Source organism: Anabrus simplex, chromosome 4, assembly GCF_040414725.1.
Source record: "Anabrus simplex isolate iqAnaSimp1 chromosome 4, ASM4041472v1, whole genome shotgun sequence".
Lineage (NCBI taxonomy): Eukaryota > Metazoa > Arthropoda > Insecta > Orthoptera > Tettigoniidae > Anabrus > Anabrus simplex.
Window position 1 is genome coordinate 453,852,095 of NC_090268.1, and position 17,030 is coordinate 453,869,124.

At 48.6% G+C, this 17,030-nt stretch overlaps 1 non-coding gene across 1 annotated transcript; it reads right to left on the reverse strand.

Moving 5' to 3' along the window:
- Positions 1 to 6,259: 6,259 nt before the first annotated feature.
- LOC137500749 (5S ribosomal RNA) lies at positions 6,260 to 6,378 on the reverse strand. The gene has a single exon (XR_011018250.1). It is a non-coding gene; the product is annotated as a 5S ribosomal RNA (ribosomal RNA).
- Between the last annotated feature and the right edge of the window lie 10,652 nt (positions 6,379 to 17,030).

Consider the following 17,030-nt stretch of genomic DNA (forward strand, 5'->3'; position numbering starts at 1 on the left):
GCAACTGGCCACCAAGGCTGCCCGTAAGAGCGCGCCTGCCACCGGAGGAGTGAAGAAGCCTCATCGCTACAGGCCCGGTACCGTGGCCCTGCGTGAGATCAGACGCTACCAGAAGAGCACTGAGCTTCTGATCCGCAAGCTGCCCTTCCAGCGGCTGGTGAGAGAGATAGCTCAGGACTTCAAGACCGACCTGCGCTTCCAGAGCTCGGCTGTCATGGCCTTGCAGGAGGCCAGTGAGGCCTACCTGGTGGGTCTTTTTGAAGACACCAACTTGTGTGCCATCCACGCCAAGCGTGTCACCATCATGCCTAAGGACATCCAGCTCGCCCGCCGCATCCGTGGCGAACGTGCCTAAGTCCGGTGCTTGTCTTATGGCTGGAGCTTTACCAAACGGCCCTTTTCAGGGCCACCAAAATTTCCTAGAAGAGTAGTTATTGTCTCTCTGGTCTAGGATAGAAGGAAAACGAAAAGAAAAAAAGCTAGTGGTTCCTCTAGGTTCAAGGAAAAATCTAAGAGTAACAGAATATAATAATAATAACAATAATAATAATAATAATAATAATAATAATAATAATAATAATAATCTTGAGTATTGAGTACAATAATTCATTAATTAATATCTAGGACGTGATAGTAATAATAATAATAATAATAATAATAATAATAATAATAATAATAACAACAACAACAGCAACAGCAAAAGTGCAGTAAGTAAGGATAAAGAAAAATGTAGTTAAGTACAATAATAATGAAATTTGAAGAGTGAGTCGCCCCGCAATGAGACAAACTAGCCTGTTTAGGAGGCAGAGATAGGAGAGGCCAGGGTTCCAGCCTTGGACAGTGACTGACATAATATGCTCTCTTGGGGAATAAAATTGATGGCCCTGATAAGGGCCGTTTTTCCTCTGCTCCTACGAGAGCAAGAGGTGCGTGTAGAAGGAAGCAAGAACATGAAATGTCCTCACTTCCTTTTTGCTGGTGCCTTTTTAGGCGAGGCCTTGGGCTTAGCGGCCTTTTTAGGCTTAGGTGCCTTAGGTTTCTTAGTGGGCACCTTGGCGGCCTTCTTAGCCTTGGAAGGAGCCTTCTGCTTGGGTTTGGGAGCAGGAGCGGCCTTCTTCTTCTCGGCAGGCTTTTTGGAAATGGCTTTCTTGGCTGCAGCCTTGGCTCCACCAGCCTTCTTCGCCTTGGGGATGCGCTTCTCCTTGGGGGCAGCGGACCGCTTGACAGGGGCTGCGCTGGCCTTCTCCGGCTTGGCAGCCGAAGCGAGCTTGAAGGAACCTGAAGCTCCCTTCCCCTTGGTCTGGACCAGCTCTCCGGAAGCCACGGCAGATTTCAGGTACTTCTTGATGAAAGGGGCCAGCTTCTCAGAGTCCACCTTGTAGTTGGCAGAGATGTACTTCTTGATAGCCTGCAGAGAAGATCCACCTCGTTCCTTCAGGCTCTTGATGGCACTGCCCACCATCTCGGAGGTTTTCGGATGGGCAGGCTTGGTGCGAGGTTTCTTCGATGCAGAAGCCTTGCTCTTCTTGGGCGACGCCTGGGCCGGAGCCGAGGCGGGTGCAGATGCTGCCGATGCTGTTGCTGTGTCAGCCATGGTCACGATGAGAATGTGTTCGCGCGCTCCCCTGGTTATCTGAGTGTATCAGGCTACTCGGACCGCGCAGGAAACAGCAGTGGCTGGCTGTCGGGTGGGTTGCGCGGCGACAAGTTGGGGACGTGCTTCCTAGCTCCTTTCTCGTGCTCCCTGCGTCTTTAAGGGGTGGGTTACAATCAGGGTTCGGTTAGGAAGGGATAGTCAAAGGTTTGACGCTGCTCCTCAGGTGGCGGAAGTACTCGTCACCTTGCTTCGGGCGTCCTGATGGAGGTGCGTTCGATGGGCAGCATTTCACCAGCCGCCTCTCCATGCCGACGTTTAGGGGCGGCCGTCGTCGTCGCGACGCCCCCGGGAGTGACCCCCTCTTACCTGAAGGAAGCCCAATCCTTCCTCTAGCAATGGAGCTGAACGGCCATCCTCAGGCTCTAACCCCTTCCGAGTGAGAGCAAAGGCAAGTCAGCCTTTAGGTAGTTTTCCACAGAGTGAAGCAGACCTGCTGTAATCTGCCTCTTGTAGCTTTGCTTGAAAGGACCTACAGGATAAAGGACATAAGTTAGAAGCTAGCCTCCATGACTCGTTCGACTCCTGCTTTCCTGCTGGTAGCGCCAATCTCGTAAAGTCCTAGCCTTTAGGCCTCTATTTATAAGGCTCTCAACTCTGTACAGTCTCTCACATCCAGCAGCTTTCAGCCCCTGTCGGGGGTCGAAAGCTCAGGTTGGGAAAAGGGACAGCCTGCCCAAGGGAACCTCTAGATGTTTCTTAGGGCATAATTAAATTTCCAGTTCGCTACAGAGCCTGTACCGCCTCAGGAGAGGCTTCACCCCTCGCCTGCTGGATGGAGGCATTGTGAGTCGTATCTTACTGCCTCCAGTGGGCTGCGAAGGCAGGATCGAGAACACCGTGACGGAGGAAGGGGCAGTCAGTCCAGACTCTTCAAAGAACAGATTTCCTGTACCAGGAGATGATAAGTCTGTCAGTTTGATAGACCTGGCAACATCCCTTACCTTCGGTCAAATTTCTTTAGGATGAGAGACCCTTTGAGACAGCAACTCAGCAGATTTATTGGAAGGAAGGAAGGAAGGAAGGAAGGAAGGAAGGAAGGAAGGAAGGAAGGAAGGAAGGAAGGACCATGGTTTCCCAACAAACTTCTCTGCAAGACATTGCCACAACTTACAAGGGAAAAAATGTAAAGGTTTGAGGTGCTGCAACACTCATACAGCTAACATCTCACTTAAATGGTCCTGAAAGAAAGAAAGAAAGAAAGAAAGAAAGAAAGAAAGAAAGACAGAAAGAAAGAAAGAAAGAAAGAAAGGAAAATAATAATAATAATAATAATAATAATAATAATAATAATAATAATAATAATAATAATAATAATAATAATAATAAGAAGAAGAAGAAGAAGAAGAAGAAGAAGAAGAAGAAGAAGAAGAAGAAGAAGAAGAAGTTGTGTTTAATGACCCTTCAATAGGAGTTTATTTTTTGAGAGAAGCTAGTGTTTTTACCTTGAATATGTATACTCTGAACGAGGTGAAGCAGAATTTGAAGCCAACTGATCGCGCCGAGACTCGATCTTGCTACCCACCTTCATCATACAGAGTAGCGTATGACGATGATGATGATGATGATGATGATGATGATGATGATGGTAGTAATAACTGTATCCAAAATTCAGGTAACATCAGTTTTTACTCGCAAAATGGTTTCATGATTTCTTTGGCTAAGAGAACCAAGCGGTAACCCTAACCTCGAAAATGAATTGTCGCTCTCGATTTATAAGATGCCCTTTCTTTCTTCGGCCTAGTCGCTATCTAGTCGGCAGTCGTTTGAAATCGTGCAGGTTTCTGCATGGTTCGACGTGCGTATCCTACTAGCAGTTGAAGTCAGCGTGAAATTAAGTACAGTACAGTAACTATGTGTAAGATCTCCTTCACTTGGTGAGACAAGTTGTAGGGCCAAATAAAGGTACAGAGAGCAGAGAGAGCATTACATAACATAGAGCTAAATATGCACTGTACTTGGGTTGATGGTGTATTATACTGAACGCCCTCTTCCCCCCCTCCCCCTGCCATTACATCTTTACTGAATGATTCTGCACAACGTTCCCTGCTGTTAATATTAATCCCCTACTGGGTTTTAGCTTAACGGTATCACTCGGTAATCATCATCATCATGACAGCCTCTGTCCTTCATGCTAAAAATCAGCTGCAGAGAAAAGGACCCTTTGTGTTCTTGCCATTATTATTATTATTATTATTATTATTATTATTATTATTATTATTATTATTATTATTATTATTATTATTATTATTATTATTATCATTATCATTTACCTCAGCGAATGAAAGCCCATGTATGAACATTTTTTTGTACATAAGCAACGATCAGCTGCTTTACCGACACCTTGTAATCCAAGAAAGAAAGAAAGAAAGAAAGAAAGAAAGAAAGAAAGAAAGTAAGTATAGGGGTACCTAACCACTCCTGAAAACTACTTTCATTGAAGGTTGTACTAGGCCAAACTCTAGAGACCTCTTACTAAATGGTACCATACTACAGGGCAGGTGTAAAAAATAGTTAATGAAACCGTATAATGAAAGGTACAGACTTAAGAGCAAGTGGCGTACTGGCTTATTATCCCTCCCTTCCAGGACCCTTCTTGCAACCACTAACCACCACCTACACCCCTGCCCAAGCAGTATTCGAGCATCGGGCTGTGTGATGTGGTCGCCTTAGAAGTTTGTGCTAGACAATACCCCAAAGAAAGTAGGTGGTTTAAGACAGGCAATAAAGTTTTAAGTTTTACTCCTCTTCCCTCAAATATGAAGAGAAGTACACCATAATGAGGGGTACTAAGCCATTTAAATTCATGACAGAGACCTGATGATTCTTAGCCCTGCTGATCTAGGGTGACACTTGATATAACCAGGCCAGACCCAGTACCTGAATATTTTTAGGTTATCCAAGCCAAACCTGGGTTATATATTGCCCGAAATATGTAGCATCTACCCTGTAATTAGAAGATGCAGGTGTGACTTCACGACTGGTGATGATATAACGGAGCACAATTTAGCATGTTAGGTACTAGTAGATCCACGATCAGCCCTAGCCGTGTCTGATGCAGAAATCCTAACCTGACTTGGGAAGAACGGTAACTTATTTCTTTCTTTCTTTCTTTCTTTCTTTCTTTCCTTGAACGCTAGCCTGTAGTAGTAAGGCAAGAGGCAGTGATCAGGTGGTCAGCAAAAGGACACATTATTGCTTGAGTTCGAAATTGTCCACTGCCTTAAGTAATAGTCGTATTAGTAGCAGTAATGGTGGTGGTGGTACTACTAGTAAGGTTATGTTCACTATTATCTTACGCCTTTCGTAGATGCCGAGGTGCCGGAAGTTTGTCCCGCAGGAGTTCTTTTTATGCGCCCATATCTACAGACCATCGAAATATCACACGAGTGAGCCGGTGTCGAACCTGTCAAGTAGGGCTCAGAATGGTCTAATTTTAATTCTAGGACGGTAACAGTAACTATACGGAGTTCCGATTCGTTCTACTCAATTTATCACTTGCCAAAAGATCGGTCAGCTGACGTACAAACAACAAAAACGAGTGCTTTCCTCCCTTCACCTAACCTAAAACGTCACGACTCTTTGAACTAACCCTTGTCGTCAAAAGGTTACCTTCTCAGTCTTATTTGAAGGGCGTCTCGTCTTTGATAGAAATGAAAGAGTTTTACAAGTTCCTAGGCTTCAAAACTACGTTACATCGCAACACACGCACTTCGAAGATAGCGGGCTGTGTGTAGGCCACTGTACTGCACTGGTGCCCTACCGTTCGTAAGGAAGCCCGGGAGAGACACGAGCGTACTACAAACTTGTAACTTATTGCCGAACCGTGTCGTAATTTGAATAGCTACTTACCTGAAAGAACATAAAAGGAAATTGTTCGACTCTTTGAGGGGCTGCTAAATGCCGCGGTCGGTTGCTAGGACATGGCTTTCATTGTAATCACGACAGTGTCGATGACGTTGCATGGAAACCACCTTCCTCGCGATTTTCAAGGTGGGCGGGGAGTTTAGAAGCCTCGTTCCGCCCTTTAATAATCTTAATATTGGGAGAAATAGGACGTAGAATGATGTTATGTGCCATAAGAGGCCTGCAGGATAAGCTACACTAACCTAAAAGAATAAGAACAGCAAGTTTAGACATAGGGACGTACGATAGGAGGTACGAAAGTTAAAATCCTGGCACGAGTAATTGGAAGCGGTGCTAGGCTCAGCAAGGGTCCCCTAGGTCGACACACACACACACACACACACACACACACACACACACACACACACAGAGAGAGAGAGAGAGAGAGAGAGAGAGAGAGAGAGAGACGACGAATAATAATAATAATAATAATAATAATAATAATAATAATAATAATAATAATAACAACAACGATGATGATGATGTCGCCGCCGCCAGGTTAGGCCGGTCACCTAGGAGGAAATGCAATACTACGCTAAGCTTCGTTCCTGTATAGCCACGGGGTCGAAGAGCAGCAAAAGGTCTAGCTAGTTTCAGACGTAACAAAAAACGTGATTTAAGCAATTTCTGCTGGCCTGAGGCAAAAGTTGAAAGTAAGTTGTCGTACTGGGACTGGGAAACTTGGTAAAAAGGGAATTGAGCCAACGGCACGTGGTGTTCCCAAGCGGTCACCCATCCAAGTACTGACCACGCCCAATGTTGCTTAACTGCGGTGATCGGACGAGAACCGGTGTATTCAACATGGTATGGCCGTTGGCGAGAGAACGGAGCTTGAAACGTCCATACGAACCGCAAAGCGAGTTTCCTGGAGGTCTTTGTGGCGCGGGGGCGTTGGCAATGGTGCAGGGGTGTGCTCGGAGGTCGCCGTCGCGGAGCGGGCGCGGGTGGTTGTCGCGCTCCGCGGCGAAACGTACCCTAACTCGACTTAACCCCACTTCTCGTAACCTAACCCCAAAAAAACGCGCGCGCTGGCGCGCGCGCGCACACACACACGGGAAGTGTCGAGGGTTGTAATAATAATAATAATAATAATAATAATAATTACTGAAGGTGGTTGTGAAGGGGCCGGCGCTGTAGCGCAGGGGCAGCGTGCCTGCCTCGTAGCTGGGGGGCCCGGGTTCAATTCCCGGCCAGGCAAAGGAATTTTACCTCGATCTAATGGCTGCTTTGAGGTCCACTCAGCCTGCTTGCTTAGGGGCTGTAGTGCCATGGGGCTTGGTCTGGTTTTCATTGTAAAGGACAAAGCAGGAGGATTTTTAGCAATAAGGTAATGTAGTAGTAGTAGTAGTAGTAGTTCTTCCCTCCTTAGCTTATGATTTGAATGTTTTGCACTGTCTTTCGATGTATATGAAGTAGGACAGATAGATAAAATCAGAGTGGAGTTGATAACAAGGCTAACAGATGCTGCTCTTTTTTTTAAAGGTGTGGTGGCCCTGAAAAGGGCCGTTTGTTAAGAATGCAGCAAGGCAGAAAACCTGGCACCTTACTTGGAGCTGGTGTATTTGGTAACTGCCTTGGTACCCTCACTGACGGCGTGCTTGGCCAGCTCACCGGGCAACAGGAGGCGGACGGCAGTCTGGATCTCCCGACTGGTGATGGTGGAGCGCTTGTTGTAGTGGGCCAGACGGGAAGCCTCAGCGGCGATGCGCTCGAAGATGTCGTTGACAAAGCTGTTCATGATGCTCATCGCCTTGCTGGAGATGCCAGTATCAGGATGTACCTGTTTAAGCACCTTGTAGATGTAGATGGCATAGCTTTCCTTCCTCTTGCGCTTCTTCTTCTTGTCTCCCTTGGAGATGTTCTTCTGGGCCTTGCCGGCTTTCTTGGCTGCCTTTCCGCTTGTCTTGGGTGGCATGGTTGTCTGGGATGTCTCCTAGAAAGTAAATTTTTCGGCCCCCTTGCAATTCTTTTTAAGACCGAGAGGGCTGCATGCGACTAGCCAATGAGCGCAAGCTTACTGCAGCCTTATTGGTTGGCTCGTAACGTTGAGCAACCTTGCAGGCTACAAAACTGGTGCGCAGAGTGATTCGGTATCAGATCATCACCATCAGAGCCAGCACCTGACCTGAGCAGACGTCACTCCGAGCCAGCACCCTGCTAACCGCCAGCTCGCCGTCGACGCCCGTCAAGACCCAGCCAAGCCCACTCGCTCTCGCCCTCGTCGACAGCCCTTGTCCGCACACCAGGACAGCCAATCATCGTCGAGCCTGCCAAGTTCTCAGCGCGGTCCGACTTCTCAGATATACTCTGGGACCAGTCTTTCCGCGGTCTGCCATTTCTCCACCGGCACTTCGTACAGCCACTGGTCCTGCCAGCCCACTCCAAGCTTAGGGAAGCCCTGAGCACACAGCAAATTTGTCTAGTGCTCAGTGAATCACCTGTTCGTGTCTTGTCCCGGCGAGATCCGTTAACTATACCTGACACGACTGGTGCCCACTGAGTGCGCCTATACCGGTCCTCTTCGGAGTTTGACCCTTTCGTGCTATTCCCTTCTACTCCCTCCCTAACCTCACCATCATGACTTCCGCTTCCGAACCTACACCTCTCCCCCGCCTACGCCATAAAGTTAAGAAGTTCGAGCAAATGTACTCTCCCATCATCATTCCCCCACCTGCCTCCCTCGACCCCAACGACAAATCCGCTCTTCTAACCTACCGTCACCGTATAAACAAAGTCTTCGCCCCCATCCTACACCAAGTCCAGCTCCTTCAAGAACTCCTGAACGGCTACATCATCATCTTCGCCATCGACCCTGACAGTTACTTTGATATCACCGTCTACCTGGAAAATGAAAATGTTCATTACTTTGTCTGCAGGGAAATGGCCGAGGTCGTTGATGCGGCGGTCCAGGCTTCTCCTACCGTCAGCAACACAGCCAACCAAACTCTCTTCTCCCGGCTTCCCCCTAAAATTTCCAGATTCACCCAATCCAATATCACGATCCCTCCTGACACCCTACCACCTTCACACTCACCCCTACTCACAAACACTCCACCACCTACCGAGCCCGGAAGTGAGGTCCCATTAGCCTCACAACCGGTCAAGGTTACTGATACCCCACCATCCTCCGAGTCTGGTACCAAACCCGGAAGTGAGACCCCATTAGCCTCACAACCGGCCAAGGTTACCGACTCCCCACCATCTACCGAATCCGGAAGTGAGACCCCATTAATCTCACAACCGGACAAGGCTACACTCAACAAATACACTCAAACTGGGAGCAGGCGTAACAAACCTGCCTCCCGGTTTAAACTCCCACCAACACCCAACACTCACAGTACACCTACACGTCACCGCCCCTCCACCCTCATTACACAGTGCTACAATTGCCTGCAATTGGGCCACTCTGCTGCTTCATGCACAGAGGCTACGAGGTGTAACAGATGTGGCGGCGCTCACCGCCACACTGTTTGCACAATACCTAAAACCCAGGCGAGGTGCGCTAACTGCGAAGGCAGTCACGCAGCCTCCTATCCTGGCTGCCCCTTCCTAAAGCAGGCAATCAAGGCGCACTACAAACATGCACAACACTTACGCACACACACCTCCCCAGTCCCTCAGCCTCTTCTCCGCACAACCAGCACCCCTAACCCAACACCAACCTTCACCCCCGCCCCGCCAAGTCTTGATAACCCTACCCTGCTCAACCTTCTCCTTATTCAGCTACTCACGTCCCTCAACCAGACCATGCCAAGCCGCCAATTAATTATCAATTAATCCCCCCCTGTCCAAGCAATACCCAGCACCCAGACGTTTAACTCCTCACCCCGTGTTACACCATCACCCACTCAGACTGCCCTAACCTTCCTCCCTACAATTAGGTTTATCCCCAACAACATTTTATGACAGCAACATTGGGCGTGGTCACCAACTGGATGGGTGACCACCCACCCGATACTGCTCTTCGTTGGCCTCTATTAACTAGAGAACCAACGCCTCTCCCCAACCCCCGCCCTTCTGGGCACCCCCCCAGACCATATTCTGGTCAGTTACGACCCCCCTACAAAACTCCACATTCCACACCACCATTATGCCATTTAACATCCTACTAAGAAATAGCACTCAAGGCCTTTAATTGGTCGACGGGCTAAAAAAGCATCATTGGTCCCTCGGGACCTCTGATGAGGTGGCTTCATTCGGTATCATTTTCCCTTCGAAGTAGAGCAGCAGAGCATCATAGCATCATGTCAGGACGAGGAAAGGGAGGAAAAGTGAAGGGCAAGTCCAAGAGTCGCTCCAGCCGTGCAGGCCTGCAGTTCCCTGTCGGCCGTATCCACCGTCTCCTCCGCAAGGGAAACTACGCTGAGCGAGTGGGTGCTGGGGCTCCTGTGTACCTGGCTGCAGTCATGGAATACCTGGCAGCTGAAGTTCTTGAGTTGGCGGGCAATGCAGCCCGTGACAACAAGAAGACCAGGATCATCCCTCGTCACTTACAGTTGGCCATCCGTAACGACGAGGAGTTGAACAAGTTGCTGTCTGGAGTGACCATTGCCCAGGGTGGTGTTCTGCCCAACATCCAGGCAGTGCTCCTGCCTAAGAAGACCGAGAAGAAGGCTTAAGTTCCTGTTCTCGGTCAGGGCGTTGGCTCACCGGAAAAATATAAATAAACGGCCCTTTTCAGGGCCACCAACTCCTTAAGATAAGAGCTGTTTGTCTATCATGCTGCTATAGCTATCTTAGCAGAAGTATGGAGAAATCCTGAAGTGATAGAGCAGTTCAGACAACTCTCCTAATAATAATGATAATAATAACAATAATGAGACACTGCAAATATGAGGGCATCTGTAACATTAGCCAGGAGAGCACAAGAATAGCCTTTCCTTTGAGGTTATTTATTTAAGGGGGAAATGAGTAAGGTAGCTCCAGGCCCCTCTTAATATTTAATTTTCAGAAGGGAAGGAAGAAGGAAGTACATTATAGATTTCTTTTCATTTCATTTATGCTGTATAATTCTGTTCTTGACTGCTGGATACTACCAACCTATGCATGTAAGAACACACACTTAACTAGAAAGGAAAGGAAAGGATACTTAAAGTAGTATATTTACAATACTTTGTCTTTTAGACGTGCACAGCAAGGAAGATAATGTTTGTTTTCTCTTGTTAGCATTAAAATGTAGACATCATAACTGATAATGAGGGCTTTTTTCCGTGCAGGTTTCGGGGAGATGACTGTTTTGAGAGGGAGAATAGCGCAAGCTACGTTAGAGGAGTACTGTAAGTGGGACTCTGTGCTCTTTTGAGAGGTAAGTGGTGGCCCTGAAAAGGGCCGTTTTTTAAATACTGCATGCTCACAAACGGGAGCACGCTCGGAGGAGACTTAACCACCAAAACCGTACAGGGTGCGTCCCTGCCTCTTGAGAGCATAGACGACATCCATGGCGGTCACGGTCTTCCTCTTGGCGTGCTCGGTGTAGGTGACGGCATCCCGGATAACGTTCTCCAGGAATACCTTGAGCACGCCACGGGTCTCCTCGTAGATAAGTCCCGAAATACGCTTGACTCCACCTCTGCGAGCGAGACGTCTGATGGCAGGCTTAGTGATGCCCTGGATGTTGTCTCGGAGCACCTTCCTGTGACGCTTGGCGCCTCCTTTGCCGAGTCCCTTGCCTCCCTTGCCTCGTCCGGTCATGATAGATCAGTAGAGCTGCGAGTTCAGAGCTAGAATGCGGCTGGCACTCGAGGCCCCTCGCTTTTGTTGAAAGTGCCTGGCCCCGGTGACGTCAGCACCGCCCGGCCAATGGGAGTGCAGCTGCTACCGAGGGTGGGGGAAGCGAAGCAATAAAACAGTCGGGCAGCAAGCCCCCGAACCATTCTTCCTGGGACGAGTCGACAGTGAGCACGTGATGGCCCGTACTAAGCAGACTGCACGTAAATCTACCGGAGGCAAGGCCCCGCGCAAGCAACTGGCCACCAAGGCTGCCCGTAAGAGCGCGCCTGCCACCGGAGGAGTGAAGAAGCCTCATCGCTACAGGCCCGGTACCGTGGCCCTGCGTGAGATCAGACGCTACCAGAAGAGCACTGAGCTTCTGATCCGCAAGCTGCCCTTCCAGCGGCTGGTGAGAGAGATAGCTCAGGACTTCAAGACCGACCTGCGCTTCCAGAGCTCGGCTGTCATGGCCTTGCAGGAGGCCAGTGAGGCCTACCTGGTGGGTCTTTTTGAAGACACCAACTTGTGTGCCATCCACGCCAAGCGTGTCACCATCATGCCTAAGGACATCCAGCTCGCCCGCCGCATCCGTGGCGAACGTGCCTAAGTCCGGTGCTTGTCTTATGGCTGGAGCTTTACCAAACGGCCCTTTTCAGGGCCACCAAAATTTCCTAGAAGAGTAGTTATTGTCTCTCTGGTCTAGGATAGAAGGAAAACGAAAAGAAAAAAAGCTAGTGGTTCCTCTAGGTTCAAGGAAAAATCTAAGAGTAACAGAATATAATAATAATAACAATAATAATAATAATAATAATAATAATAATAATAATAATAATCTTGAGTATTGAGTACAATAATTCATTAATTAATATCTAGGACGTGATAGTAATAATAATAATAATAATAATAATAATAATAATAATAATAATAACAACAACAACAGCAACAGCAAAAGTGCAGTAAGTAAGGATAAAGAAAAATGTAGTTAAGTACAATAATAATGAAATTTGAAGAGTGAGTCGCCCCGCAATGAGACAAACTAGCCTGTTTAGGAGGCAGAGATAGGAGAGGCCAGGGTTCCAGCCTTGGACAGTGACTGACATAATATGCTCTCTTGGGGAATAAAATTGATGGCCCTGATAAGGGCCGTTTTTCCTCTGCTCCTACGAGAGCAAGAGGTGCGTGTAGAAGGAAGCAAGAACATGAAATGTCCTCACTTCCTTTTTGCTGGTGCCTTTTTAGGCGAGGCCTTGGGCTTAGCGGCCTTTTTAGGCTTAGGTGCCTTAGGTTTCTTAGTGGGCACCTTGGCGGCCTTCTTAGCCTTGGAAGGAGCCTTCTGCTTGGGTTTGGGAGCAGGAGCGGCCTTCTTCTTCTCGGCAGGCTTTTTGGAAATGGCTTTCTTGGCTGCAGCCTTGGCTCCACCAGCCTTCTTCGCCTTGGGGATGCGCTTCTCCTTGGGGGCAGCGGACCGCTTGACAGGGGCTGCGCTGGCCTTCTCCGGCTTGGCAGCCGAAGCGAGCTTGAAGGAACCTGAAGCTCCCTTCCCCTTGGTCTGGACCAGCTCTCCGGAAGCCACGGCAGATTTCAGGTACTTCTTGATGAAAGGGGCCAGCTTCTCAGAGTCCACCTTGTAGTTGGCAGAGATGTACTTCTTGATAGCCTGCAGAGAAGATCCACCTCGTTCCTTCAGGCTCTTGATGGCACTGCCCACCATCTCGGAGGTTTTCGGATGGGCAGGCTTGGTGCGAGGTTTCTTCGATGCAGAAGCCTTGCTCTTCTTGGGCGACGCCTGGGCCGGAGCCGAGGCGGGTGCAGATGCTGCCGATGCTGTTGCTGTGTCAGCCATGGTCACGATGAGAATGTGTTCGCGCGCCCTGGTCATCCGTATGTTCCACCTATCTCCGAGGAGATAGGTGGTTTGTAACGTGCCGATACCGGTGCGCTATTCCGCGCTCCTCTGTCGGACTGTTGTGTGTGTTGGTGTCAGTTGTGTGAATTATTGTGTTTTATTTGACAGTTTATGTATGCTCATGGTCACCCATCCAGTGGGTGACCACGCTCAATGTTGCTTTGACAGTATGTGTGCTCGCGGTCACCCATCCAGTGGGTGACCACGCCCGATGTTGCTTTGGCAGTTTGTGTGTGTAATTTATTTTTATTGTTGTGTGTGTGAGTGTTGATCGTATGTGTTATGTGTGTGTGGCCGTGTGTGTATGTGTGTAACCAAGACTCGCTACATTCAGTGTCACGGTGACACAGCAGTACGTGTTTGTCGGTTGTGGTTGTTCTGGGGTGACCAGGAGCAGACCACACCCTCTTGCGTTCGGAGGTTTGCAATGGGAATTACCGACGTCGTTAAGCAGTGACTCATACATAGGTGACTGGCGCCACCATATTTGTGTGAGTGTGCGGTGTTAAATTTGGAAAAGCATCGGTTAGGTGTTAATTTCTGAGGAAAAATATTGAGCATCTGTAATTGGCAGTTTGTTGGCACCCGCATCGGCTGTACCCTTGTTCTGTGGTTTAGGAAGTGAGGGTTTAATTTGGGATTTGGGAAGAAAGATTCTTGGCGGGACGTGGATACTTGGTCTTGGGTTCAGGGGCTCAGCTACTCGATCCACTGAGTTGACCCTGAATGTAAGCAGTTAGTTGAAGGGGGGGGATAGGGGGCGGGGACAGGGAGGGAACCAACAGTCCAGGTTCTCGTCCAGGGAGAGTGATGTCCCTGGCCAGGGAGAGTGAAGTCCCTAGTTTTAACGAGAGAGGAAGGTTGGCTGGGCACTCGTCCCGGGTAGGAGTCCTAGGCATAAGGAGAGTGAAGTCCCTATGTTTTACGAGTGAGGGAAACCGGTCGCAGGCGAGGAGGGTGCCTTTGACCGGGGGGGGGTCCTAGGTTACAGTGCGAACCGTAAAGAAGGACTTGGATGAGGGAGATCATGGGGCAGGGAGGGGTACGTTTGATTTAACGGTCAAACGCACTAGGCGGACCAATTTGTGGCTATCAGTTACCCTCTGTTGCCCGAGTCGTGACAGGGCTAGTTTTTTATACGTGGTTAACGCCACAGACAAGTCACGAACTCAGGACAGCAGGGCAACGTCAGTTACGTAGTCTGTTGCAGGGCTGCCGCGTAGACTCGAACTTGGAGACCTGTACATGCTGTACTTGACTTGGAAGCAGTACAAGGGCTGTAACAAGTCTAAAAACGGCGGTTTACTTGAAGTGAGCAGACTATGAGGCTTGATTGGTCGCTGGATTGATAGCTGCGCTGTGATTGGTCGGTGGCGCTTGACGGGCCAGCACGGGGTGAGGACCCGGCTGGAGGTGGCCGCGGGAGCCACGAGCTCCCGCACTTGGCGGCCATGTTGGATTTGCTGGGTGGGCTAGCTCCTTGGCTGCTAGCCCGGCTGCTACGATGCTTCCCTCTCACGCACCCCCAGCCCCCGCAGGGGCAGAGGAAAAACAGAGCCAAGATGGAGTGGCTCCGTCCAGGCGGAGTGCTAGGCCTGGACTGTATGTGTGTGTGTGTGTGTGTGTTCGCGCGCTCCCCTGGTTATCTGAGTGTATCAGGCTACTCGGACCGCGCAGGAAACAGCAGTGGCTGGCTGTCGGGTGGGTTGCGCGGCGACAAGTTGGGGACGTGCTTCCTAGCTCCTTTCTCGTGCTCCCTGCGTCTTTAAGGGGTGGGTTACAATCAGGGTTCGGTTAGGAAGGGATAGTCAAAGGTTTGACGCTGCTCCTCAGGTGGCAGAAGTACTCGTCACCTTGCTTCGGGCGTCCTGATGGAGGTGCGTTCGATGGGCAGCATTTCACCAGCCGCCTCTCCATGCCGACGTTTAGGGGCGGCCGTCGTCGTCGCGACGCCCCCGGGAGTGACCCCCTCTTACCTGAAGGAAGCCCAATCCTTCCTCTAGCAATGGAGCTGAACGGCCATCCTCAGGCTCTAACCCCTTCCGAGTGAGAGCAAAGGCAAGTCAGCCTTTAGGTAGTTTTCCACAGAGTGAAGCAGACCTGCTGTAATCTGCCTCTTGTAGCTTTGCTTGAAAGGACCTACAGGATAAAGGACATAAGTTAGAAGCTAGCCTCCATGACTCGTTCGACTCCTGCTTTCCTGCTGGTAGCGCCAATCTCGTAAAGTCCTAGCCTTTAGGCCTCTATTTATAAGGCTCTCAACTCTGTACAGTCTCTCACATCCAGCAGCTTTCAGCCCCTGTCGGGGGTCGAAAGCTCAGGTTGGGAAAAAGGGACAGCCTGCCCAAGGGAACCTCTAGATGTTTCTTAGGGCATAATTAAATTTCCAGTTCGCTACAGAGCCTGTACCGCCTCAGGAGAGGCTTCACCCCTCGCCTGCTGGATGGAGGCATTGTGAGTCGTATCTTACTGCCTCCAGTGGGCTGCGAAGGCAGGATCGAGAACACCGTGACGGAGGAAGGGGCAGTCAGTCCAGACTCTTCAAAGAACAGATTTCCTGTACCAGGAGATGATAAGTCTGTCAGTTTGATAGACCTGGCAACATCCCTTACCTTCGGTCAAATTTCTTTAGGATGAGAGACCCTTTGAGACAGCAACTCAGCAGATTTATTGGAAGGAAGGAAGGAAGGAAGGAAGGAAGGAAGGAAGGAAGGAAGGAAGGAAGGAAGGAAGGACCATGGTTTCCCAACAAACTTCTCTGCAAGACATTGCCACAACTTACAAGGGAAAAAATGTAAAGGTTTGAGGTGCTGCAACACTCATACAGCTAACATCTCACTTAAATGGTCCTGAAAGAAAGAAAGAAAGAAAGAAAGAAAGAAAGAAAGAAAGACAGAAAGAAAGAAAGAAAGAAAGAAAGGAAAATAATAATAATAATAATAATAATAATAATAATAATAATAATAATAATAATAATAATAATAATAATAATAATAATAAGAAGAAGAAGAAGAAGAAGAAGAAGAAGAAGAAGAAGAAGAAGAAGAAGAAGAAGTTGTGTTTAATGACCCTTCAATAGGAGTTTATTTTTTGAGAGAAGCTAGTGTTTTTACCTTGAATATGTATACTCTGAACGAGGTGAAGCAGAATTTGAAGCCAACTGATCGCGCCGAGACTCGATCTTGCTACCCACCTTCATCATACAGAGTAGCGTATGACGATGATGATGATGATGATGATGATGATGATGATGATGGTAGTAATAACTGTATCCAAAATTCAGGTAACATCAGTTTTTACTCGCAAAATGGTTTCATGATTTCTTTGGCTAAGAGAACCAAGCGGTAACCCTAACCTCGAAAATGAATTGTCGCTCTCGATTTATAAGATGCCCTTTCTTTCTTCGGCCTAGTCGCTATCTAGTCGGCAGTCGTTTGAAATCGTGCAGGTTTCTGCATGGTTCGACGTGCGTATCCTACTAGCAGTTGAAGTCAGCGTGAAATTAAGTACAGTACAGTAACTATGTGTAAGATCTCCTTCACTTGGTGAGACAAGTTGTAGGGCCAAATAAAGGTACAGAGAGCAGAGAGAGCATTACATAACATAGAGCTAAATATGCACTGTACTTGGGTTGATGGTGTATTATACTGAACGCCCTCTTCCCCCCCTCCCCCTGCCATTACATCTTTACTGAATGATTCTGCACAACGTTCCCTGCTGTTAATATTAATCCCCTACTGGGTTTTAGCTTAACGGTATCACTCGGTAATCATCATCATCATGACAGCCTCTGTCCTTCATGCTAAAAATCAGCTGCAGAGAAAAGGACCCTTTGTGTTCTTGCCATTATTATTA